The sequence below is a fragment of the Macaca mulatta genome, chromosome 11 (assembly GCF_049350105.2).
Source record: "Macaca mulatta isolate MMU2019108-1 chromosome 11, T2T-MMU8v2.0, whole genome shotgun sequence".
NCBI lineage: Eukaryota > Metazoa > Chordata > Mammalia > Primates > Cercopithecidae > Macaca > Macaca mulatta.
This window is the reverse complement of record NC_133416.1, coordinates 122,110,686-122,135,956: the sequence shown is the minus strand read 5'-3', so window position 1 is coordinate 122,135,956 and position 25,271 is coordinate 122,110,686. Positions and strand designations below refer to the sequence as shown.

General features: G+C 43.6%; 1 long non-coding RNA gene across 1 annotated transcript in view; it reads right to left on the bottom strand.

Moving 5' to 3' along the window:
* The window catches only part of LOC107001030 (uncharacterized), a 112,463-nt gene extending 96,466 nt beyond the window's left edge, over positions 1 to 15,997 (bottom strand). The window contains exon 1 of the long non-coding RNA XR_003720818.2: positions 14,883 to 15,997. This is a non-coding gene — a long non-coding RNA (uncharacterized LOC107001030). The remainder of the gene's footprint in view (positions 1 to 14,882) is intronic.
* Between the last annotated feature and the right edge of the window lie 9,274 nt (positions 15,998 to 25,271).

Sequence of the window (25,271 nt, the reverse complement as noted above, 5' to 3'; positions counted from 1 at the left end):
GATCACTTGAGCCCAGGAGTTTGAACTATGATAGCAACATGGCACTAAAGCCTGGGTGACAGGGTGAGTCCTTATCTCTTAAAAAAAAAAAAAAAAGTCCAAATAATATCATTTATGTTTATTTCTCACTATCCAGACCTGGTCTAGGAATTTTAAAATGGGGATAATGGGCTGGGCTCAGTGGTTCACCCCTGTAATCCCAACACTTTGGGAGGCTGAGGCAGGCAGATCACAAGGTCAGGAGCTCAAGACCAGCCTGGGCAATATAGTGAAACCCCGTCTCTACTAAAAATACAAAAATTAGCCAGGCATGCTGGTGCATGCCTGTAATCCCAGCTACTCAGGAGGCTGAGGCAGGAGAATTGCTTGAACCCAGGAGGTGGAGGTTGCAGTGAGCCGAGATCATACCATTGCACTCCAGCCTGGGGGACAGAATCAGACTCCATCTCAAAAAAATAAATAAATAAAAGAATAAAACGAAATAAAATGGGATAATGATGCCCAACAGGCCACGAGACAGATGCAAAAAGGGCACATAGGGGATGGTATTAGCATCCTGATGCTCCACCATCCTTGTAAATTTGGAAATAGATAGACTCTCCCCTGCACTACATGCCTAGGAAAACTGCAGCCCAGGGAGGTTAAACAACTTGACAAATGTCACACAACAAATCAGCCACTGAGAAAAATTAGATCTCTGGTGTCTATGACTCCTAAACTGCTCCCTGTGCTTTGGGGTAGAATCTATGAATGAAGATTTAGAAGCGTCCCTCCAACTAGGTAGGTGCTGACTCCAGTGTGACCCTGGGTACTGCATGCTCAGTGAGTGATATGGACCTACCAGGGTCATGTGCTAGTTCGGAAACGGTACACTGGCAGAGTGAAGAGAGCCTTCCGACTGAAGGCCACCAACTCCCTGCATCTCTCTGGCAAGCAAGAAAAGGAGGGCTTAAAAAATCCTCTTTTTTAGTATTTATTTCCCAGAATTTGTTCATTCAGCAAATATTTATTGATTTCTTGTTATGTGCCAGGTTCCGTTCCAGAAGCCAAGAACATGAGGTCCCTGTGCACATAGAGCTGACATGCAAGTAGAGAAGATAATAAATGTACAAGTTAGAGAAAAATCAAGAGAATTTCAGAGTAATAAGCATTGTGAAGACAATAAAATGAGGAAGTGTGATTAAAATGTGCTGGGAGCCACGCTAATTTCCATTACATGGACGTAGAGGTCTTCTCTAAGGGGATATTGAGTTGAAACATGAATGATTGGAAAGAGCCAGCAAAGACTTGGGGGAAGAGTGGTACTGGCAGAGGGAACAGCACATACGGAGGCTGTGAGGTAGAAACAAGTCCGACATGTTCAAAGAACAAAGAAGCTCGGTAGTTAGGGTGGAGTAGGCCAGGTGGGTAGGAGACAAAGATAAGAGACAAAGATAGGAACGAGAAGCTCAGGGCCAAAGGATGTAGGGCCTCATGACTTTCAATTACACAAGAATCTTACCATAGACAACTTAGACAATGCAGATCAAGGAAAAGATTGAAGAGTGCCTAGTCACCTGTAATCCCAACACCTGGAGAAGACTGATCAATGGTATTTGGGTGCATGTCCTTTCAAACACTTTTATTTCATATCCAATTATGTAAATGTATAAATATGCATTTACAAGAGTAGGATCATATAATACATCCATGAAACTGGCTTTTAAATTTATTTTATTTATTACTGAAAACACCATAAACATCTTTCTATGTCAGTACACTTAAATATACAGTGTCTGGGACATAGACACTCAACAAATTTGTAGAAGAAAGGAAGGAAGAAGGAAGGGAGAGGGGAAAGACAAAGGAAAGAAGAAGGAAAGGAGGGAAGAGAAGGAGGGATGGACGGAGGGAAGGAGGGAGGGAGGGAGGGAAGGAAGGAAAGAAGGAAAGAAGGAAGGAGGGAAGGAAGGAAGGAAGGAAGGAAGGAAGGAAGGAAGGAAGGAAGAAAGGAAGGAAGGAAGGAAGAAAGGAAGGAAGGAAAAAGAAAGAAGGAAGGAAGGAGAGAGAGGGGAAGGAAGGAAGGGAGGGAGGGAAAAGAAAGAAGGAAGGAAGGAGAGAGGGGAAGGAAGGAAGGAAGGAAAGAAGGAAGGAAGGAGGGAAGGAAGGAAGGAAGAAAGGAAGGAAGGAAGGAAAAAGAAAGAAGGAAGGAGAGAGAGGGGAAGGAAGGAAGGGAGGGAGGGAAAAGAAAGAAGGAAGGAAGGAAGGAAAGAGAGAGGGGAAGGAAAGGAAGGAAGGAAGCGAGGGAGGGAGGGAGAGAAAGGAAGGATGGAGGGAAGAAAGAAGGAAGGAAGAATGGGAGAGGGATGGAGGAAGAAGAGAAGAAAGGGATGAAGAAAGGAAGGAAGGGAGAAAAGAAAGAGGGGAAGAAGGGAAGGAAGAAAGAAAGAAATTACTCTTAATTGCCGTGTAGCTTTCTAGTGCCTGAACATAGCTTCATTTCTTAACCAATCGCCTATTGTTGGCGTCAAGGTCATTTCCAGTTTTTCCTGCCATCAGCAACACCACAGTGATCATCTTTGTTTTCACATCTCCATGCGCTTCTCCAATTACATACTCAGAATTAACATCCTAAAGTGGAATCTCTGGGGAAAATCGTTTGCACATTTTTAGGGAACTTGCCTCTCCAGAAAGATTTATCAAGGTGGCCTCACATCAGTAATGTTCAAGGGTGCTGGGTTGCCCTCACTGCTATGAGTAAAATGTTTTCTTAAAAGACAGAGAGGGCTGGGCACAGTGGCTCATGCCTGTAATTCCAACACTTTGGGAGGCCAAGTTGGGTGGATCACTTGAGGCCAGAAGTTCAAGACAAGCCTGGCCAACACAGTGAAACCCTGTCACTACTAAACATAGAAAAAATTAGCTGGGTGTGGTGGCACATGGCTATAATCCCAGCTACTCGGGAGGCTGAGGCATGAGAATAGCTTGAGCCCAGGAGGCAGAGGTTGCAGTGAGCCGAGATTGCACCATTGCACTCCAGCCTGGATGACAGAGCAAGACACTAGCTCAAAAAATAAATAAATAAATAAAATTAAAATAAAAGACAAGGAGAGAAAAAAATAAAAGCAGAGGCATCCAGGATCCGTTTCCTGAGCATCGCTGCCTTTCTGTTGATAAAACATCACCTTACTTCACTGCATCACATAAGCATCTGTTTCTGCCTAGAAATTGAGAAACTTCCTCTGCTGGCCCTCCCTGCATCTTGGGACATTTCTAAAGTGAACCATCTTAGACTTCAAGAAATGAGACCAGCTGATGGGGAAACAATCTTTTCCATTTCTAGTGTTGGTGTTACTGAAAGGACTGCCCCAGATGAGATGCACCCCTTTCTCTCTGCAAAATTAAGAGGTGCAAAAAGATTCCTGGTGCTGACTGCCAACCCCTTTCATAAGCCACTGGTTTTAATATTGGTTTGGCAGCTCCGATAATGATTTCTTTTTTTAAAGCACAGGGCTTCCAGGCCAACTTCAGAATGTGGCCATGAACCCAGCTATGAACCCAGCTATGAACCCGGCCATGAACCTGGCCTGAGCTATGACTGTTTACAGCACTTCACACGTCCCTGCCATCTTTTAACCAAGGCCCCTTTCCACAGTTATTCCTTTTGTCTTTCTCCTTCAAGAAAAAGCTCAAGGTTTTCAAATCATAGAGAAAACAAGCGAAGATGAGACAGGCCCCATCTACAAATCTATGGGGTTTCATAACACTAATAACAAGGCAGCTCGGTTGGCGTACTCTCAAATCTTTCCACTTAGGAGAAATACTATTGCTCCCAGTTTGGAGACGAGGAAACTGAGGCCTGGAGTGGAGTGTTAGCTTTGCCCTCTCGTCACATTGTGGTCAGCAGCAGCATTGGAACTGGAGTCAGGATTTCTGCTGCCTGCTCAGTATTCTGTGAACGTGTCTTCTCTCCTATAAGCCTCTGTTTCAGACATCTCCCTAATCAGGCTCCCTTCTTTTCAGCACCAGAGAGTTGGGAATGCAGAGAGCTGATACATGAAAAACTACACTTGCTGGCCGGGTGCGGTGGCTCACACTTGTAATCCCAGCACTTTGGGAGGCCAAGGTAGGTGGATTACCTGAGGTCAGGAGTTCAAGACCAGCCTGGCCAACACGATGAAACCCCGTCTCTAGTAAAAATACAAAAATTAGCTGGGTATGGTGGCACACACCTGTAATCCCAGCTACTCGGGAGGCTGAAGCAGGAGAATGACTTAAACCCAGGAGGCGGAGGTTGCAGTGAGCCGAGATTATGCCACTGTACTCCAGCCTGGGCGACAGAGCAAGACTCCGTCTCAGAAACACAAACAAACAAAAAACGACACTTGCCAGGGACATGCTTAGAAAAGTCAAAAGTGAGCAGACAAAATGGAAGGAAAACTCTCTCCTGCCATTTCACCAACCCAATGCGCTGTCCTCAGGCAAGGCTCTTCCTTCCCCTTTCGAAATGGGTGTTGAAGGTCGTGGCTCCATCTCCGCCTCAGGCCCAGCAGACAGGAGTGTGTGCTGGGTGAGATGTGCCCATTCCAGCTCCAGGAGGAGACACAAGCAGTGCCCCAGGCTTCCCAGCCCAGCATTGCTCCGAGGTTCCCGCTGAATCTGGAGACTGGGAGACCTCAGAGATCTGGCATAAAACGGAAGCAAAGCTTGGAGAAGCATCCTGATTTCTTTGGGGTAGGGATGAGTCTTTTAAATCTTAAGTCTTCACCCGGGGGCCCATGGGATGCTGGGGAGAAGGTGGGGTAGGAAGGACACAGTCTCAGGGACATGAAATACACACAGCTGGGACTGATGGAAATGCCTAAGCACTCGGACTAAATAAAAGCAACCTCCTCCTTCCTGCGTTAGAAAAAGGAGAAGAGAAAATGAAAGGAAGCAGAAAAAAAGAAAAGAGAAAAGGAAACGACACACAAAAGGCTGCATCCTCAGGCAGGTTATCATAAAAGGAGCCCTTCAGACCCTGAGGCCCTTTCGTCTCAGTTATTTTTCGGAGGTTCTGTTGGCCCTGTTTCCATTGGCTCAATCTGCCCATGCATTTACCTAATGTTTATTATCTATACCTGAAAGGCGAGTCACAGCCATCCTAGAACAGAACTTAGGCCTTTGTTACTCAATGTACCCGCAGCAAACTCTTGGCCCGGAAGAGGCCGGGCTGCCTGTTTATCCAACTCCTCCCTTCCCAGGCCCCAGCCCTTGCTTCCCCCTCCATGCAGCCAGTCAACCATTAAAAAATTATGCACTTGGCCAGGAGCAGTGGCTCCTGCCTGTAATCCCAGCACTTTGGGAGACCAAAGCGGGATCATCACTTGAGCCCGGGAATTCGAGACCAGTCTAGGCAACATGGTGAGACCCCCGTCTCTACAAAAAAGAAAAAACAAACTAGCTAGGCATGGTGGCACATGCTTGTAGCCCTAGCTACTCAGGAGGCTGAGGCAGGAAGATCCTTTGAGCCCAGGAGTTCGAGGCAGCAGTGATTTATGATCACACCACTGCAGTCCAGCCTGGGTGACAGAGTGAGACCCCGTATCTAAAAAAAAAAAAAAAAAAAAAAGGCACTTCAGGAAACAAAGCAAAATGTCACCCATGGCTCACACAGTGAAGAACACAGAGAGAAGAATCCAGGTGAGTCTCTCTTCACCTAGACCAAAGGAGGGCCTGCATGTGCAGTAAAATTTGTCGAAAAAACAATGTCAGAAGCTTTGATGTATTTGCCATCTTTCTTTCTTTCTTTCTTTTTTTTTTTGAGATGGAGTCTCCCTCTGTTGCCCAGGCTGGAGTGCGGTGGCTAGATCTTGGCTCACTACAAGCTCCACCTCCCAGGTTCACACCATTCTCCTGCCTCAACCTCCCAAGTAGCTGGGACTACAGGCGTGTGTCACCACACCCAGCTAATTTTTGTATTTTTAGTAGAGACGGGGTTTCACCGTGTTAGCCAGGATGGTCTCAATCTTCTGACTTCATGATCTGCCCACCTTGGCCTCCCAAAGTGCTGGGATTACAGGCGTGAGCCACCGCGCCCAGCCTTTTTTTTCTGGAGAAGGAGCTTCACTCTTGTTGCCCAGGCTGGAGTGCAGTGGCGTGATCTTGGCTCACTGCAACCTCCACCTCCCAGGTTCAAATAATTCTCCTGCCTCAACCTCCCAAGTAGCTGGGATTATAGGCGTGCACCACCACGCCCGGCTAATTTTGTACTTTTAGTAGAGACAGAATTTCTCCATGTTGGTCAGGCTGGTCTCGATCCCCTGACCTCAGGTGATCCAACCGCCTCGGCCTCCCAAAGTGCTGGGATTACAGCCGTGAGCCACCACGCCCAGCACCACCTTTCTAAGAGCTGTGCTGTATGTTGTGTCTCAGATTTGAAGAACCTGACAGCTATAGGAACAATGATCCGGCCAGGTGCCGTGACCTTGATGTTAGTCTCCTTCTACAGATGAAGAAACTGTAAAGTTAAGTAACTGACCACATTTCCCAACAAACAAGTGGCAGAGCCAGACATGTAAGCTAGGCAGTCCTAGACCACAGCCTGCGTTCTAGAGCTGTGTAATCCACTAATGTAGCCACCGGCCACGCAGGGCTGCTGAACACTTGAAATGTGGCTGGTTAGGATTGAAATATACTGTAAGTATAAAATACATACTGGATTTTCAAGCCTTAGTATATTAAAAGAAAATACTATCATTTTTACATTTTTATCCATATATATTTTTATACTGGTTTTATATTTTTATATTAGTCTCATGTTGAAATAATATTTTTGTTCTATTGGGTGAAATAAAACATGTTAAAAGAATATCAAGTGTTTCTTTTTACCTTTTTTTAAAATGTGGCTACTAGAAAGTTTAAAACTGCATCTATGGCTCACATATTTCTATTGGAACGTGCAAATGGAGACTGTTGCTACTCACAGGATGGACCAGCACCACACTGGCATCCCCTGGGAGCTTTTGACAAATGCAGGCTTGCCAGCTCCACCCCGTATCTACTTAAGGCAGAATTTGCTTTAAAAAATAATATTATTATTAGAGATGGGCTCTCACTTTGTTGCCCAGGCTGGTCTTGAACTCCTGGGCTCAAGCAATCCTCCCACTTCAGTCTTTCAAAGTGCTATGATTACAGGCATCAGCCACTGTGCCCAGCCCAGAATTTGCATTTTAACAAGATCTCCAGGAGAGTCATGTGCACATCAGTGTGAGAATCATGAAAGTCCATGGTTTTACCAGGTGGTTTCCATGGACTTGTAGTATCTGTGTAATAGGAGGTTGTATATATACACATACATATATATGTATACACACACATGTTTTGTTTTGTTTTGTTTTGTTGTTGTTGTTGTTGTTTTTGAGATACAGTCTTACTCTGTCGCCCAGGCTGGAGTGCAGTGGCTGAATCTCAGCTCACTGCAACCTCCGCCTCCTGGGTTCAAGTGATTCTCACACCTCAGCCTCCCGAGTAGCTGGGACTACAGTCCCACGCCACTACACCAGGCTTATTTATTTTTGTATTTTTAGTAGACGCAGGTTTTCGCCATGTTGTCCAGGCTGCTCTCAAACTCCTGGCCTCAAGTGATCCTCCTGCCTCAGGCTCCTAAAGTGCTGGGATTACAGGCATGAGTCAGCACACCTGGCTGGTTTTATATATTTTTAAAGGGGAAAGAGGATGTTATAGGAAGTCATAATTAAATAAGTTAGAGCTCAAACTGGCAAAATCAAACAGGGTCCTTTTCTGTGGGACACCGCAGGGCCTTTGATGTGTTGATGTGCCTTGTGAATTCTCAAGAGGAGTACATGGACTGCAGGGCCCCTCAGGTCCATAGTCAACTGATTATGTGAGCTTGAGCTAGTTACCACCCCTGTCTGTGTCTTGGTTTCCTCATCTGTAAAATTGGGGTCACAATGTTATTGACATTCTCTTAACCAACCTCCTCTTGATCTACTCACCAGATTTCCCTCCACAGATTACAGCTGACCGTTAAACAACATGGATTTGAACTGCACGAGGCTGCTCGTATTTTCTTCTGCCTCTGCCACCCCTGAGACAGTAAGACCAGTCCTTTCTCCTCCTCCTCCTCCTCAGCCTACTCAAAGACCATGAGAATGAAGACCTATACGATGATCCACTTTCATTTAATGAATCATAAATATATTTTCTCTTCCTTATAGTTTTCTTAATAACATTTTCTCTTCTCTACCTTTACTGTAAGAATAAATAATATAATTTTATATTATTATAAGAATATGCTATATAATACATATATAATATAGCATATAATACATACATAATACAGTATATTATATATATGTAATATTTTTAAAAGATGAGTTCATTGACTATGTCATTGGTAAGGCTTCCAGTCAATAGTAGGCTGTTAGCAGTTAAGTTTTGTTGGGGGCAAAAGTTATATGCAAATTTTTTACTGTGCAAGAAGGGTGGGTTGAGGGAGTACCCCAACCTGCCGCATTGCTCAAGGATCAACTTTGTGTCGATAGTTACTAAGACCTCCGGGAATACTTGAGCTAGGAGACTCCTCAGTGGAGTCTCATTCAAACCAACCCCTAGCAGCAGTTACTTGTCTTTGTTCCTAAAACTTTTTATGCCAGTTGTATTCATAAATGTCATGTAATTTAATTATATATCATGTAAAGTATTAGTAAAAAATGAGATGAGTTGAAAATGGGATAATAAGTTGAACACCTTGAAAACAATGCCCTTTCTGTGTATCAGGCTCTAGTGCTAAATATATGTATCCCGTCTCATTTGACCCTCACCACAACCCAGTAAAGTAGCTATTATTGTCCCCTTTTTGACAATAAGGAAACTGAGGCACAGAGAGGCAAGGCAACTTGCTCGGAGTCACACAGCTCCTAAGTAGGAAGGCCAGGATTGGAACCCAGGGAGTCTAACTCCTGGCCATTCTCTCATAACCCCTATACTCCTACCTCCAATCCAATGAGTAGTAATTCTTTGCTGCCAGAGTTACTACTGAGGTTCTTTCAAACTTCTGGACTCTTGAACAAGGTAGAGTAGGAAGAACCAGCTTCTAGCCCCAGCCCTTCCCAACTAGGGAAGGTACTGTCCCTGCTGGGTGGCAGGCTCTCCATCCATTCAATGAGGAGTTAGATCAAGGCTTTGCAAAAGCTTCTGCAACATCCTAGAGGATTCCAGAGAGGGAGGGAAAGGCCTCCTACCCCTACTTCACACCCCACATACACACTTCATCCCTACTTTGTCTATTTTAGATACTGCATTACAATTGTGTTTGTTTGAAGGAAAACAACAATGTTTGAAAACCACTAAATGAGAAAGTGTCTTTGAGCTTCTGTTGCCTGCACAGTGAGTGAAGAGAAGCGGGGAAAGCGGGTGTTTAAAGATGGTGCCAAAAGGGAGGAAGCTTGGATCTGTTTCCGGATCATCCCATCCACATCAGATGCCAAGTGAGGGTTTGATCTGAGCAATGAGAAGACAGAGGGTGGTTCAATCAGGAGGTCCAGAGGAGAGGAACCAAGAGAGTGGCACCAGGACAGAGGGATCAGAGCATCCTACAGGCAGAGCTGGAAGAGTGGAAGCCAGAGCTCTGTACTGTGCTGCAGGCCACTGAATCCTCAGCCCCCAACAGGCCAGCCCTCCTTCCCTGCCGATCATCCCATTATACAGATGATAAAACTGAGCACGAAAGAAGGCACATGGCTTCCCAGGGTCACTCATTCTTTCATGCACCCATTCAGCATATATTCCCAGAACACCAGCCAGGTTCTCAGAAGTTAAGAGAGTCCCTTCTGTATTTAGAGGCTCCTGAGAATATTCACAGATGAAGAAAGGTCAAAATGGGACATAAAAACCAGAGTGCAGTGGGTGCAGGGGCTCACACCTGTAATCCCAGCACTTCGGGAGGCCGAGGCAGGCCAACATTTATTGCGAGCTTCCTGAGACAGCGTGCTTGCGTGTATGTGAGGCCAGAAGTTCGAGACCAGCCTGGCCAACATGGCGAAACCCTGTCTCTACTAAAGATACAAAAATTAGCCAGATATGGTGGCGGGCACCTGTAAGCCCAGCTACTTGGGAGGCTAAGGCAGGAGAATTGCTTGAACCCAGGAAGCAGAGGTTGCTGTGAGCTGAGATTGTGCCACTGCACTCCAACCTGAGCAACAGAGTAAGACTCCATCTCAAAAAACAACAACAACAATAATAATAATAATTAAAAGATTTATGAAAAAAATCAAAGGATGTTTATGTATCACTCTCTATATGGGATGCACTCCCAGTATGGAACATACGTTTGGAGTATTGTGACAAATGTCACCTCTTTTCTCTGCTTTTGTGTGGATGTATGGATTGTGTGGATGTGTGACTATTTGGAGATAACCTCAAATGTCTCAATTTGAGACTCTTCATGAACATGAGGTCAAGAATAAATAGTCCTAAAGGCATCTACTGTAAGCCAAACCTCACTGAATGTTGGAAACAAGAATCTCTTCCTCTGTGGCTGGCTCCCACATCAACTGGGGACACTCATGGGTACCCAGAGGCAGAGACAATGCAAACTGCTCAGCATGTGACAGGGAAACCTAGGAAGCTAGGGAAGCCCAGAGAGGAGGAACTGCAAACCAGAAGCAGCAGCAACTCCCAGCCCAGAGAGCTGTTCCCCCGACAACCCGCCAGGCCTCGGGAGCTGATTCTGCTAGACCTGTTCTCTTGCTGCCCAGGATGGACTGCAAGCTCAGGGCGTCCTGTGGCTTGAAGGACTCAGGGAAGAGACCTCTGGGGAAGCCAGCCCTGACAATTTTGCAGCCCAGTGACTCAGCAGCCATCTTGCCAAGACACAGGCTTCCTCCCTGAGAACTGAGACCCCCGTGCACCCCAGCACACCCCACGTCAACAGAGTCAGAACATATTAGAGCGGAGTTTTGCTCCCCAGTGCCTCTTGTCTCAGCAAAGCCAACTAATTCAGATTTAACCTTCCTCTTAATAGGCCGTGTTGCTGAGCCCTCTAATTAATGCCACATGTTTCCCTCAGCTGTCATCCTGAATAAATGTTTACAAAGCTATTAACGTACTGTATTTGTAAACCGGGACCACTCAGCTTTGGGGAGTCATGTGGTATGCATTTTCTCCTCAAAGATGGAAAAGACTTAGTAATAATAAATACATTGTTTTGCAGGGATGGGAGCAAGGCGTTGCCTGAAGAAAAAAAAAAAATTATTGTGAGCTTCCTGAGACAGCGTGGCTGTGTGTACGTGAGGAATCAGAGCTCTTCCCGAGTTCAGAGGAGCTGCCAGGGGCTGGATTTGGCCCAGGTGGGGCTGAGAGCAGGAGAACTCCAGGGGCAGAAGAAAACAATATGCTAGTTTGAGATCTGAAGACCCAGGCTCTGATTTCAGCCTCCTTGTTCTCCAGCTCTGTAGCACTGAGCAAGCCAGTTTTCTTCTTAGGAACTCAGTTTTTCCATCTGTAAAATGGGAAGTTGAGATTTACAAGCGTTTTCTGTGTTTGATCCAGAATTCGAGTCTGATTCCTTCTCTGCTTCAACTTCTACACAAGCCCTAGAGTGGGTCTTGTGTAAATTCTTCAAAGGTACCCGTGCCCCTAAAGAGGAAGTCCTGATGTCTGGACACGAAATCCCAGACCCGACGTAATCTGCTCCACTGGCCTGTCCAGACCGAGGTCTGATTATTCCTGCCTTCTATTCTAGCCAAGCTCCATTGATTGTCAGTTTCCTAAAAGGAGCCCACCTCACTCTCACGTCTAAACCTTTGCCTATGCTGGGTTTCCTACCAGAAGCACCTCTTCCCTTCTGTCTGGCCTATTTCTACTCACTATTCATGTCTCAACTTCTAGATCACTTTTCTAGGAAGCCTTCCTTGACTCTCAGTTCTGGATGAGATTCCTGCACCCACAAATGCATCCACAGCACCGCGAACATCTCCTCTCTTAGGACCATTTTATAGTGGCTTATTTATATATCCACCCACTAGAGTGTGAGCTCAAAAGGAGCAGGGACGATGGCTATTCGACTAAATGCTGTGTCCCAGATGCCTCACAAATGGGAAATACTTTCAATTAATGTTGCTGGGAACACATGAAGTGACAGGTGACAGGTGACAAAGAACAATGTGGGGGCCTTTCTAAACACTTTGTAGCTCTAGGAATTTTGGCCCATTAACACGCCATCCTGCAGTACCCTTCCTGTTTCTCTCAGTAGTACCAATAAGGGGCTCAGAGGCTGGGTGTGGTGGCTCACGCCTGTAATCCCAGCACTTTGGGAGGGCGAGGCAGGCAGATCACCTGAGGTCAGGAGTTCAAGACCAACCTGGCCAACATGGTGAAACCCCATCTCTACTAAAAATACAAAAATTAGCCAGGCGTGGTGGTGGATGCCTATAATCCCCACTACTTAGGAGGCTGAGGCAGGAGGATCATTTGAACCCAGGAGGCAGAAGTTGCAGTGAGCTGAGATCATGCCATTGCACTCCAACCTAGGCAACAGAGGGAGACTCCCTCTCAAAACACAAAAAAACAAAAAGAAAATAAGGGGCTTAGAGAGGTTAAGTGACTTGCCTATTATTATACAATTAGTCTGGGACAAAAACTGGGATTTGAACCTAGGACTGTTAGTCTCTCAAGGCACAGACTCTTTATTATTATTATTATTATTATTATTATTATTATTATTATACTTTAAGTTCTAGGGTACATGTGTACAACATGCAGGTTTGTTACATATGTATACATGTGCCATGTTGGTGTGCTGCACCCATCAACTCATCATTTACATTAGGTATATCTCCTAATGCTATCCCTCCCCCTACGTCACCACAGGTCCCAGTGTGTGATGTTCCCCACCCTGTGTCCAAGTGTTCTCATTGTTCAATTCCCACCTATGAGTGAGAACATGCGGTGTTTGGTTTTCTGTCCTTGGGATAGTTTGCTCAGAATGATGGCTTCCAGCTTCTTCCGTGTCCCTACAAAGGACATGAACTCATCCTTTTTTATGGCTTCATAGTATTCCATGGTGTATCTGTGCCACATTTTCTTAATCCAGTCTATCATTGATGGACATTTGGGTTGGTTCCAAGTCTTTGCTATTGTGAATAGTGCCACAATAAACATACGTGTGCATGTGTCTTTATAGCAGCATGATTTATAATCCTTTGGGTATACACCCAGTAATGAGATGGCTGGGTCAAATGTATTTCTAGTTCTAGATCCTTGAGGAATCACCACACTGTCTTCCACAATGGTTGAACTAGTTTACAGCCCCATCAACAGAAAGCACAGACTCTTAACCATGGTAATATCCAACCGCCTAACAGTGCCACCAGCAGCAGGGCCACCACCACCCTCTCCTCTCCCACCGAAGTCTATGCCCTGATACCTCACACTTGCTGATGTAAATGGCTTTAGCACTGTACTCCAGCTTTTCTCATGCATTTGTCATCATGGTTACCTAGAATGTGCTAGTCAGGATTCTCTGGTTGTAAGTGACAGAAAGATAATTCTAACTAAAACTAATCAAACATAGAGATGGGGAGGAATAGCAACTCTTCTGTCAAGTCACAGAAGAGGCAGAGGTCAAACTGGCCTTAGGGATGCCTATAACCATGTCTCAGACCCAGCCAGTCCCTGTCTCTTGTTTCTGTCATCCCCACTTCTCCTTTTGGGTTCCTTTAATTCCCTCAGGCCAGAAGCCATCAGGAAGCCAGAATGGAGGCTACACCTGCACAAACAACAGCAAAGACAACACTCTTCTCCACCAAAGCCCTTAGAAAAATCCTAGGGAAGCAATTTGATTGGTCAAGACTGAGTCATGTGCTCAGGCCTGGACCAATCACTGTGGTCAGAGGTGGAATGCTGTGATTGGCCATTCCTGTTGAAGTGCCACAGTTACAAAAGAAGCAGTTTCCAAGAGGAAGTGGATAAAGATGTTTCTAAAAGAAACAGTCCTGTCTATGGCAGAGGATAGATGATGTCCTTTATTTTTAAAGTCCCAGTTCCTTCCTACAGGGCTATATTATGGGAATCTTCATGAAGTTGAAGTTTTACTTATTTCCTTGTTTCAGCTCAATGCTTGGAGAGAAAGACAAAACAAGACAAAGCCAAAAGCCGGCACTGGGGAAACAAAACACCAGTTGTTCCTGATGCAGCCTCTCATCCTCCTGGAGTTCACCTTTTGATGGAGAGGATAGGCAAGTTAACATACAAGCAAAGTCCGGTGGGTAACTGCTCCCACAGAGGAAAGCAAAGAGGGATTCATTGCCAACTGAGCTTTGCAGAGTGTTTTTTGAATGGAGAGGAGACACCTGTAATCCCAGCACTTTGGGAGGCCAAGGCAGAAGGATCACTTGAGGCTGGAAGTTCAGGACCATCCTAGGCAACATAGTGACACCTCGTCTCTACAAAAAATGAGGTGGAAAGGTTGCTTGAGCCCAGGAGGTCAAGACTGCCGTGAGCCATGATGGCACCACTGCACTCCAGCGTGATGACAGAGCAAGACCCTGACTCAAAAAATAAAAATATAAAGGTTATGAATGAAGAGGAGAAAGAAAAGCCAGGGTTATAAAATGGAGAAATGAAACACAGAACTGTTACATCTATTGATGCCCAAGACTGCACCTGGCACCTATTAGATGCTCAATAATATTTTGTTGAAGGAATAAGTTACTGAATGAGAGTAACTTGTCACAGTTAAGGAAAGGAAAGTGTCCCTGCTTGATTACAGGGCTTGAGAGTTGGGGCAGCAAGAATTTGAATCTCAATTGCAGCATCTCCAAGTTGTGCAAATTGGGCAAGTCACTTCAGCCATCAGAACCTCAGTTTCAGCCTCTATAAATGGAAAATAACATACCTACCTCCTACTGTTCAGGATCGGATTCAACAAGCTCTCCAAAGTGCTTGGGCTGGTGCTGAGACACCACGGCGTTCCGGTCTGTGGCAGAGGATAGATGACGTTCTTTATTTTAAAAGTCCCACTTCCTTCCTCTGGGGCTACATAGCTTGAATCCTCATTAAATCGACGTTTTACTTATTTGTTTCAGCTCAAATGCTTGGAGAGCAAGACAAAACAAGACACAGCAAAAAAAAAAAAAAAAAAAATCAAGACAAAGTTTTTGTAAGAGCTAATGTCCCTTACAACAAAACACAGCTTTCCTGCAGAACCTCTCCATGGTGAATTGAAAACGGCTTTCACTGGTTTCCTTCCAAGCAGCAGAAACAATTGTTGCCGACCTCACAGCTTTTCTGCGGGAGAGCAACCCCTGCAAAGGGTATTTCAGCTTGCCTGTCTCTATTTAAAAATGCGTGTGAAATACCAACCCAGTCGAAATAACAACGCTTCTAAAATCGCTGCTGATGTCCTAGAATGCAAAACCCAAGGAACACAGTCCCCTGGCTCTGCTCTAAGCAGGACATATGCTCTGTATTTTGACCCTGTAAAGCCAGAAGCCCGGAGTTTTTCACAGATATTGGCAGCCACCTGAAGGTAACAAGACAGCCAGGCCAGAAAGGATGTTGAAACTATTTTGAGGGTTCTATAAATCTACATTAACATTTTTTTTTTCTTGGATCCGTCCTTTCTCTCTCGCCTCTCCTAGCTCCTTCTCTTCTTCCAATTCTCTTGCTCCTTCCCTCTTCCATGACAATGGAAGGAAAATATTTATCCCAGCCCATAGTATTAACTACAGAGAACTCATCACCAAACAGGCACATAGATAAGGGCAGTGCCCTCACTTCCACTTTAGAAGAGAGTATCCCTCTCTTCTATTCCTCCTGGGCCTCCATAAAAACTGCCTCTTAGGTATAACTCTTGGCTCTCCTGGGTTCAGAATTCCTGTACCAGAAGTTTAGCAAGACCATATTTGCTTTCAGCTGCATGAAGAGTCCACAGCTCACATACAGCCTTGCTTTTCTTTCTCTCTTTTTTTTTTTTTTTTTCCCCAGATGAAGTCTCACGCTATCACCCAGGCTCCGGTGCAGTGGCACAATCTCAGCTCACTGTAACCCCTACCTTCCAGATTCAAGCAATTCTCCTGACTCAGCCTCCTAAGTAAACTCATATTACAAGCGCCCGCCACCACCAGCTAATTTTTGTATTTTTAGTAGAGATGGAGTTTCACCATGTTGCCTGGACTGGTCTCAAACTTCTGACCTCAGGTGATCCACCCACCCCATCCTCCTAAGGTGCTGCAATTACATTCGTGAGGCATCCCGCCTGGTCAGCATCCAGTCTTTCGATTCCTGGCCACCTCTTGAGTGTCTAGATGGCAGGGCCCCCACTTTCTCTGGTCCAGGAACCTGGGCTGAGCAGGCTGATCGGTTTTATTTAAAACAGTGCTTCCCAAAGCCAGTCAGTGATGGCTTCGTGGGCGTGGGACCTGCACAGTTGCACGGGGCCCTGCCTACAGAAGAGCCCACCACATAGCTAAATGCTCTGCTGTTGCTGTCTAAAAATTCTTAATAATTTTCGACCAAAAAGTCTCACATTTTCATTTTGCACTGGGCCTGCAAATGATGTTGCTGGAGATGCATAACCATGCACTGTATAGGAGATAATTTTAGCTGCTCCACAGACCAACCTTTTCTTAATTCAACTGGCTACATGTGTACATTGCTGTATGTGTTAGAATCGGCATGGACTCAGTGATCACACTCTCCTTTTGCAGCTCTTATGACTGAGGAAGAGGAAGAATCTACTTATGGGAAAAAGTGAGTCCACTTAAAAAAAAAAAAAAGGAGATATATTAAATACAGATCCTACCAAATTGTGGCAAAAGAAAAAGTGAGGGAAGTAAATAAATTTGAGAATTGCTGAACTTAAAGGACCTCCACCAAATCACTAACTACAAAATATCACTAGCCCCACAACACTATTACTCGCCTGCTAGCTAGAGTGCCTGGAGTTCTTGTATTGCTTATCAGAATGTACTCTAATTCAATATGTGCCTTTGGACAAGTCTCTCTGCCCATCCCCCACCCACCCCACATCTCAGTGTGCCCATCTGTAAAATGGGCCAGTTCTTTCATCTTAAAAATCTTGGATTCCCTTGAGTTAAACCAATGGTTTGTAAATGCTGGTCCCCATACTGACTGCATCTGAGCCACTGGAGGAGGTCATTAGAAATGCTCATCCCCAGGCCTCAGTCTGGGGGATTCAGTAGGTTTGAGGTTAAATTTTGGAATATTTTAAACCGACCTTCTCAGCACTTTCGATCGGTAGTCAGTTTTGAGAGCTTCTAAGTGAAAATATTAAAAATCACCCATTCATCATTCAACAAGCACTTGCTGAACAATCCCTGTAGGTCTTCCACAGTGCAGAGTAACGGAGAATTAGACCATCTCTACCTACCGATGCCCTGCACTGTCTGGTTGCAGGAAGAACTTGAACAACAAGGTAATCATATCTATTTCCTGTGTACCAGCTACAAAGAGTTGCATGTATATTAACTGTGGCACACTGGATCTTTCCAAAAACAGTCACAGCAATATTACCAGTTCCATAACGTTGCCAGTTCATCAAGCAATGGAGTCTACTTCCACTCTCTTTGAAACTGAGTAGAATTTTGTGACTTCCTTGATGAGCAGAAAGAGTAAAAGTGACTCTCTGTGACCTCCAGGAGAAGTCATAAAAGGCCATATTTCTTCCACCTGGCTTTCTTCTCACTTCTCTCGGGATGCTTACCAGTGGAACCTAGCCATCGTCTTGTAAGGAAGCCAAGTAGCTATATGGAGATGCCATGTGTAGGTGTCCCAGCCATCTGATTCAACTGAGGCCTCACGAGTCTCCAAACATAAGAGCAAGCAAGCTCCAACTCCATGCCTGTAGCACTATAGGTGCCCCTCAGAGCTCACCAGCCCCTACCTTGTTTTCCCTCTCATCTCCTCGCTTCCATGCAGCCTTTCTCTACCCTGTGACACACGGGAACCCAAGCATTATTCAGAGCCCTTTGCACTTCTTCGACCAACAGCCTCGTAATACTATTACTGCTGATGGCTTTTCATTCCCAATGCCAAACCTGATTTGGAGTTCACAAGGCTGAGGGTTTCAATCCAGGCTCTGTGGACAGGCTCCGGGGGCCCTAAGTGACTGTAGCTTACAGACAATTCAATTGTTATTGACATTTGTGTCTGATTGTTCATCAAGGAGGAGCTGTCTTGTAGGCCAAATCATTCTATTACCCGGCCCCCCTTTCACCCTCCCCACTAACGACAAAACACATACGCACCATCAGTGGCAGGCCAATCAATCGTAATATCACTCTACATCTATCAGGGTCGCTTTTGTGTGCCTGAGTTTGGGGGCGGCTGGGGGAGGTAAAAAGGGAAATGGGAAGAAAAAGGAATGGATCTAAATGTGTGTGCTTTGAGGGTCTGAAATGGAAGCATCTACTGAAAACAGAAAAGAATCAATTGCATTGCCAAAAATATCTATAAATATCTATGTCTGTATCCATATTTATATCTATATACTCGACTACTCGGGAGGGTAATTCTTAAGAGGCATGTCATTTTTCAGTTCATTCTGCTTCATTGTGTCCCAAGATAATGTCCAGTTTTATCTTAAATGAGACTTGTGTTGGGTTAAGCAAACTTGATCATAATAGATCCAGTAAGTTGATGAGTTACCCTGCCCCCACAACATAAAGCATCTCTCATTCGTATCATAAATCTTTTCCCCGTTTTATCTCATTCTATTTTTCCAGAGTCCCCCATTAGCCAGACAACCCATTTTAGGGTTATCTTGAGAAAGCTGAAGCCATCAGCCTGCTGCAACTGTTGGCCGTATTTGACTTCCAGTGCTCTTACAATTCTCATTCATTCCAAGAACAAGTGAAGACCTCAAACCATCAGTCAGATGAAAGCCATTTTGCAAGGAGTGGTGAAAGGCTTGCACTGAACCATCCACACTTTCTCGGACTCTAAACAATAACACACCTTTTTGGAATGGCTGCCACATGGATTGGTCCCTAAGTGGATACAACAATGACCTTGGTCTTCTCAGCAACAGGACTGAGCTAACTCACAAACCCAAGGCTCTTCTTTGCTCAAAAAGAAAAAAGTGGGCACATTAAAGCAACAATGAGTTCTACATACTACTAGAATGGCTAAAATTAAAGACTGACAATCCCAAGTGTGGGCAGGGATGTGGAATGATTGAAGCCTTCATACCTTATTGATGGGTGTTAAAGGCTGAATTGTGTCCACATTACATTAGTATATTGCAGTCCTAAACCTCAATACCTAAGAAGGTGACTGTATTTGGAGATAGGGTCTTTAAAGAGGTGATCGTGTTGAAATGAGGTCATTAGGATGGATGGACCCTAATCCAATATGCCTAGTGTCCTCAAAAAATAGGATATCTGGATGCAGACATGCACAGAGATGAGGTGATAGGAAGACACTGGAAGAGGCAGCCAGCCACAAACCACAGACAGAGGTCTCAGGAGAAACCAACCCTGTCAATACCTTGATCTCAGACTTCCAGCCTCCAGAATGGTGAGAAAATTAATTTCGGTTGTTTAAGCCACCCAATCTGGGTATTTTATTACGGCAGCCCTAGCAAACCAATACAGCTGGAGTGCAAAATGGTGCAGCCACTTTAGAAAACAGTTGCCAGTTTTTATAAAGTTAACTATGTACTAACAAATGTAACACAGCAATCTCATTCCTTCTCTTCCATCTCCAGAAGAGATGAAAACATATGCTTATACAAAGACCTAAAAATAAATATTTATAGCATAATTATTTATAATAATCCAAACTATTGAAACAACCCAAATGTCTTCAAACTTAGGAGTGAATAAACAAATTGTGGTATCTGCATATAATGGAATACTACACAGTAATGGAAAGAAACAAACCATTGGCACATAGAAAAACATGGAGGAATCTCAAAGCATTCATTGTATTAAGTGAAAGAAGCCAGACACCAAAGACTATATATAATTTCCATTTATATTACATCCTGGGAAAGCTAAATCTACAAGAACAGGAAATATATCAGTGCAGCCCAGGGGCTGAAGGTGAGAGGAGGGAATTTATTACAGAGAAGCATAAAAGAACATGTTTGGGTAATGGAATTGTTCTATTTCTTGATTGCAGTGATGGATACATGTCAAATTCATCAACCTATATCCTTAAAAGAGTACATTTTATTGTATATATTTCAGTAAACTTGACTTTTAAAAATAATATTATAATAATGAGCTATCCTTTTTTGTCCAAGGGGTAAATTTTTAAAAAAATAACAACATTCAGGGCTGGACACAGTGGTTTACACCTGTAATCCCAGCACTTTGGGAGGCCCAGGGTAGGAGTTGGAGACCAGCCTGGGCATTATGGTGAAACCCTGTATCTACCAAAAATATATACAAAAATTAGCCAGGCATGGTGGTGCATGCCTGTAATCCCAGCTACTCTAGAAGCTGAGGCATGAGAACCACTTGAACCCAGGAAGCTGAGGTTGCAGTGAGCTGAGATCACACCACTCCAGCCTGAGCGACAGAGTAAGACTGTTTCTTAAAAAAAAAAAAAAAATTCAGTATTGATGAAGATCCAGGCAAACAGGTACTTGTATGCCCCTGAGAAGCACCATTGAATATTTCTTTTTGTTGTTTGCTTGCTTGTTTGTTTGTTTTATAATTTCAACTCATTTCAGAATCGGGGGTACATCTGCAAGTTTGTTTCGTGGGTATATTGCTTGATGCTGAAGTTTGGAGTGTGGCTGGTCTCATCACCCAGGTATTGAGCATAGTAGCCAATTATTAGATGTTTCCATTAGAAACACCTTTCTGGAAAGCAAATTGGTCGTTCTCCATCAAAATGTAAAACGTATTATCTTTTGACTCAGTGTATCTTCCTCTAGGAATCCATCCTGCAAAACGACTTGCATATTTATAATAGGTACATAGTAGTATTGTTTTTCATGACAAAAATAAGACAGCAACCGTGGAAAGTTATCACAGAAACAAGAGCTCAAAGATATGCACTCAACTAATGACCTGAAAGAAGAGGAAGCAGAGGCGAGGACGGAGGGGAGATCTCTGTACATGTTATTCAATATGTTTCTTTATTGTTTAAATCTTTTATAGAGAGAATTAATTCACATGTTGTATAATATTTATTTTTTAACCCTGGGCCCAGAACTCCATTTTAATAAATAATAAAATGCTTCTTACTCCACTGTCCTCTTAAATCGTCCCCTTCTCTGTTCTCTCTTTATCGATATATGTACTTGTCATCCCAAACTAATTAATTCATTAAGACAGGCCATCCATTTATATTAGCAGATTTTAGGCAAAGAAATTCTTTTAAAAAATATATGCTAGTGTTTACTGGTGCATGATTATCAAAATGATGACAATGACAATACTGAAAGTCGTAAGAGTAGAAGAATTTGGCTGACTTCACTTAGGCAGACCTGATGATCGAAAGTGTCATATGCTTGTGAAGATTCGCTTAGTGTTAGCTCAGGGGCAGGAGCAAAATAAGGATGAGAGGAGGTTGGAGAAACTGTGGACAATTTATGTCACTGAAGGGGGATTAGAAAACGCTTAGAGGAAGAACAGATGGATTGATGTTAGATCCAGGTTTCCTTGACCTTAGAGGGTAAATATAAATCAAATTAACTTCAATTACAGAGAAAAACACCGAGTTCCTTTGGAACGACGCTATAATCAGGGACTTTGACTTTGCAAATACCTGCTGTGCTTGCAACACTCGTCCACCGGGGCCACCGTAGGAGCATGTGCAACTTAGGCTGAACAAGAGCCTGGGTTTCCTCCAGTTCCCCACACCTGGAGTTGAGTAATAAGATATTCCCTTTGTTGTTGAACTCATCAACCTTGGTGAAGCCAAAGGTTTACTTGAGCTACTTGAATCATTGGAAAGTAGGATGGAAAACAGGTATATCCTTGAGTTATAGTCTTTTCCTGTGGCCATTTCTCCTCTCCAATGAGAGAATTATATCTCATCTTGGAGATTACTTGAATTTTACCAGGTAAGTGTTCTAGAAGTGATGATCTCATTGAATTATTTCTTAGTGGGTTTTAAGTTGAAAGTGGGAAATCAAATAATGGGGAAAATACCTATTCACTATGAGAGTTCCTTACCAGCAGGTGTCTCGGTGTCTTTGCCAAACCTTGCGATTTTTTGGCCACCCAATCTAGGGTGGGGGTGAGGAGAGATTCCATTAAATTCAGGGTCAGCAAATTATTCCTGTAAAGGACCAGATAATAAAAAGTTTAGGCTTTGTAAACCTTATGGTCTCTATCATAACTACTCAACTCTGCTGTTGTAGAGTAAAAACAGTAATAGATGACATGTAAATGAGTGGCGTGTAAATGACTGTGTTCCAATAAAACTTTATGGGCACCAAAATTCAAACTTCATATAATTTTCATATGTCGCAAAATATTATTTTCCCTTTGATTATTTTTTCCAAGTATTTAAAAAGGTAAAAACCCCATAGAGATACATGCACATGTTATGTTCACTGCAACACTATTCACAATGGCAAAAACGTGGAATCAATCTAAATGCCCATCAATGATAGGATAAAGAAAATGTGGTACACATACACATGAATACTATGCAGCCGTTAAAAAGAATGAGATCATGTTCTTTGCAGGAACATGGGTGGAGCTGGAGGCCATTATCCTTAGCAGACTGACACAGGAACAGAAAACCAAACTAAGTGGGAGCCAAATAAGAAGAACACAAAGAGGGGAACAGCAGACACTGGGGACTGCCTGCGGGTGGAGGGTGGGAGGAGAGAGAGGATCAGAAAAATAACTACCAGATATTGTGCTTAGTATCTGGGTGATGAAATAACCTGTACAACAAACCCCAGTGACATGAATTTACCTGTATAACAAACCTGCAAATGTACCCCTGAACCTTAAACACTTTGTTTGTTTGTTTGTTTAAAGAGAAAAACCATTCTTAGTTCTTGAGCCCTACAAAAAGGTAGTGGACTGAATTCGGCATGCAGTGCCTAGTTTGTCAACACCTGAATTAAATCATCTTCTCATTTACACTTTTTGGTTGCAAATATAATTGTTTTGAAATGTCCCTCTTACTAAAGCAATGTCTTGACAGATAGATTACTAAATAGGCAGATAATTGATGATAGATAGATAGATAGATAGATAGATAGATAGATAGATAGATAGATTTTTTCTAAAGAAATAGTTGATCATTTGGGATATTAGAATTAAGCCCCTTGCAAGTTACGCTTATCGCAATGCCTAGCATGTAGTATAGGTCAGTACATTTCTCTCAAATAAATGGAGAAAAGATTAAAGGAAAAAGAGTTTAGAGTTTTGTTTTCCTTCCTGGAAATGGTTGATTAATTGATTTATTCATAAAAAAATTATTGTACGTTTACCGTGCTTGCCAGATAAGGTTATAGCAGAACAAAAAGGCAAGTCCCTACTTTCATGGAACCCAAGTTCCAGGAAGGAAGAGAGACATTAAATAGAATCTATCATGAAGGTGTTTAAAGGACAAGCTGCTGATGGAGCATATAAACTGGGTGATCTAACCCCAGTGACTGGCAAACTCTTTCTTTATAGGGCTAGAGAGTATTTTTAAGTTTTGTGGTCCATATATTCTCTGTCTCAACTGCTCAACTCTGCCATTAGGGAACATGTAAATGAGTGGGCATAGTTGTGTTTCAATAAAACTTTATTGACAAAAACAGTCAATTGGTCAAATTGGGTTGACAGGAAATAGTTTGTCAACACTCAATTCAAGCCAGTTTGAGAGGTCAGTTAAAATCTTACTGAAGAGGCGTCTTTTAGGACAAGACCTGAAAGATGATCAGAAGTTCATTATGAAGGAAGGAGCAGGGCAGACACAGAGGGTTCCAGGCAAAAGGAACAGCATTTCAAAGATCTAGCTGCGTCTTTAAGGATTTTAAAGAAATCTAAGTATTTTGGAGTAAAACAAGCAAGAAGCGAAGTTATAAAAGATGAGTTGGAGAAGAAGCTGAAGCCAGGGCTTTCTTAATGGTCTGTACTGTATCCTAAGGGCATAGAAAGTGTCTGTTTTTAATAAGGAAGTGACATGATTGGACCTGCATTTTTTTCAGTTCATTGTGGCTCTTAGAGTGAAGGGATTAGAGGAGCCAAAAGTAAAGGTGAGACATTCATCATAATGGTGAAAATGAAAAATAAAATCTGATAACATCAGATGTTGGTGAACTGTTCTAATTCACAACTCTTCTGACACCCAGTGTGTGTGAATTTTCCTCACACCAACTAAATCTCCACCTCTCCAGACACCAACTAGATGTCCTGCAATTCAATTCAGTTCTGTCAACTAACTACCCAAAATTAGTGTCAGACTCCATGCATTTAAGAGCTCAGTCCTCAAAGACCACCCTCACATCAGATACCAGTCACAACTATTTGGTTCCCAGCTAATCCATCTTGCTGTCCAGCTTGGCTACACATCAGAGGTTCCCAAAACCTCCCACCTCAGGTTCAATATTTTGCTAGGATGGCTTCAGGAGCAACTCAGGATGCAATTGGAAGAGATGGATAGGATGAAGTGTGGGAGGGGGTGGGTGCATGGAGCTTCCATGCTGCCTTGGTTTGGCTGTGTCCCCACCCAAATTTCATCTTGAATTGTATCTCCCATAAGTCCCACGTGTCATAGGAGGGACCTGATGGGAGGTAGTTGAATGATGGGGGCGGGTCTTTTCCATGCTGTTGTCGTGATAGTGAGTCTCATGAGATCTGATGGTTTTATAAATGGGAGTTCCCCTGCACAAGCCCTCTTGTCTACTGCCATGTAAGACATGCCTCTGCTTCTCCTTTGCCTTCCGCCATGATTGTGAGGCCTCCCCAGCCATGTGGAACTGTGAGTTCATTAAACCTCTTTCTTTTATAAATTACCCAGTCTCTGGTACATCTTTATTAGCAGCATGAGAACAAATTAACACACCTGTCATCTCTGGGTGAATCACCCTCCCAGCACCTCCATGTGTTCACCAACATGAATGCTCTCTGAACTCCATTATTTAGAAGGTTTTTATGGAGGTATTGTTGATTAAATCATTGGCCATTGGTGATTAGCCCAATCTCCAGCCCCTCTCCCCTCCTTAGAGGTCAGAGAGGTCAGGGAGTGGAGCTGAAAGTTCCAATCCTTGAATAGCACCTTACTCTCGGTCACCAGCCTCCATCCTGTAGTTATCCAGGCGTCTCTATCTGCCAGTCAGCACATTTGCCTACAAAAACATT